We start from the raw sequence: 2,177 nt of genomic DNA, 5'->3' as shown, positions 1-2,177 counted from the left end.
TCAATCGGTAGTAGCGACGGGCGGTGTGTACAAAGGGCAGGGACGTAATCAACGCGAGCTTATGACTCGCGCTTACTGGGAATTCCTCGTTCATGGGGAACAATTGCAAGCCCCAATCCCTAGCACGAAGGAGGTTCAGCGGGTTACCCCGACCTTTCGGCCTAGGAAGACACGCTGATTCCTTCAGTGTAGCGCGCGTGCGGCCCAGAACATCTAAGGGCATCACAGACCTGTTATTGCTCAATCTCGTGCGGCTAGAAGCCGCCTGTCCCTCTAAGAAGAAAAGTAATCGCTGACAGCACGAAGGATGTCACGCGACTAGTTAGCAGGCTAGAGTCTCGTTCGTTATCGGAATTAACCAGACAAATCGCTCCACCAACTAAGAACGGCCATGCACCACCACCCACCGAATCAAGAAAGAGCTATCAATCTGTCAATCCTTCCGGTGTCCGGGCCTGGTGAGGTTTCCCGTGTTGAGTCAAATTAAGCCGCAGGCTCCACTCCTGGTGGTGCCCTTCCGTCAATTCCTTTAAGTTTCAGCTTTGCAACCATACTTCCCCCGGAACCCAAAAGCTTTGGTTTCCCGGAGGCTGCCCGCCGAGTCATCGGAGGAACTGCGGCGGATCGCTGGCTGGCATCGTTTATGGTTAGAACTAGGGCGGTATCTGATCGCCTTCGAACCTCTAACTTTCGTTCTTGATTAATGAAAACATACTTGGCAAATGCTTTCGCTTCTGTTCGTCTTGCGACGATCCAAGAATTTCACCTCTAACGTCGCAATACGAATGCCCCCGCCTGTCCCTATTAATCATTACCTCGGGTTCCGAAAACCAACAAAATAGAACCGAGGTCCTATTCCATTATTCCATGCACACAGTATTCAGGCGGGCTTGCCTGCTTTAAGCACTCTAATTTGTTCAAAGTAAACGTGCCGGCCCACCGAGACACTCAATAAAGAGCACCCTGGTAGGATTTCAACGGGGTCCGCCTCGGGACGCACGAGCACGCACGAGGCGGTCGCACGCCTTCAGCTCGCCCCACCGGCAGGACGTCCCACGATACATGCCAGTTAAACACCGACGGGCGGTGAACCAACAGCGTGGGACACAAATCCAACTACGAGCTTTTTAACCGCAACAACTTTAATATACGCTATTGGAGCTGGAATTACCGCGGCTGCTGGCACCAGACTTGCCCTCCAATAGATACTCGTTAAAGGATTTAAAGTGTACTCATTCCGATTACGGGGCCTCGGATGAGTCCCGTATCGTTATTTTTCGTCACTACCTCCCCGTGCCGGGAGTGGGTAATTTGCGCGCCTGCTGCCTTCCTTGGATGTGGTAGCCGTTTCTCAGGCTCCCTCTCCGGAATCGAACCCTGATTCCCCGTTACCCGTTACAACCATGGTAGGCGCAGAACCTACCATCGACAGTTGATAAGGCAGACATTTGAAAGATGCGTCGCCGGTACGAGGACCGTGCGATCAGCCCAAAGTTATTCAGAGTCACCAAGGCAAACGGACCGGACGAGCCGACCGATTGGTTTTGATCTAATAAAAGCGTCCCTTCCATCTCTGGTCGGGACTCTGTTTGCATGTATTAGCTCTAGAATTACCACAGTTATCCAAGTAACGTGGGTACGATCTAAGGAACCATAACTGATTTAATGAGCCATTCGCGGTTTCACCTTAATGCGGCTTGTACTGAGACATGCATGGCTTAATCTTTGAGACAAGCATATGACTACTGGCAGGATCAACCAGGGAGCTGCGTCAACTAGAGCTGAGCAGCCGGCCGCCCGGGAGTGTGTCCCGGGGGCCCGCGCGAACACGCAAGCGTCCGCTCAATCATTCTGCAAACAGGAGGAGGCTGAGCTCCCCTGCACAATACACCTCGAAACCCTCTCAGGTCCCGGCGGCGCGCAGCGCCGTCCCAAGTACTTGGTCGGGTTCGAGAGAGGCGCAATCGCCCGGAGTTAGGCGAGTAGACGCTTTCGGTGCGACCACCCGTGCTCCCAACTGAGCTTGCCGCTGCCGACAGAGGCCCGGGAGCGTGCTGTCGTGGCATTGCCGGCGGGAGACAACACGCGCCACCTACGGTGACCGGCAGCTCCAACGCCAGCGCCACAGAAGGACAAAAGCCCCACTTGGGTGCCGAAGCGAACTCTCCCAGCACAGC

The 2,177-nt window shown here is 54.4% G+C and overlaps 1 pseudogene; it reads right to left on the bottom strand.

Moving 5' to 3' along the window:
- LOC124735451 lies at positions 1 to 1,765 on the bottom strand (annotated as a pseudogene; the record flags this gene model as incomplete).
- Between the last annotated feature and the right edge of the window lie 412 nt (positions 1,766 to 2,177).

This window comes from Schistocerca piceifrons, unplaced genomic scaffold (assembly GCF_021461385.2).
Source record: "Schistocerca piceifrons isolate TAMUIC-IGC-003096 unplaced genomic scaffold, iqSchPice1.1 HiC_scaffold_167, whole genome shotgun sequence".
Lineage (NCBI taxonomy): Eukaryota > Metazoa > Arthropoda > Insecta > Orthoptera > Acrididae > Schistocerca > Schistocerca piceifrons.
This window is presented reverse-complemented; position numbering and strand designations above follow the sequence as displayed.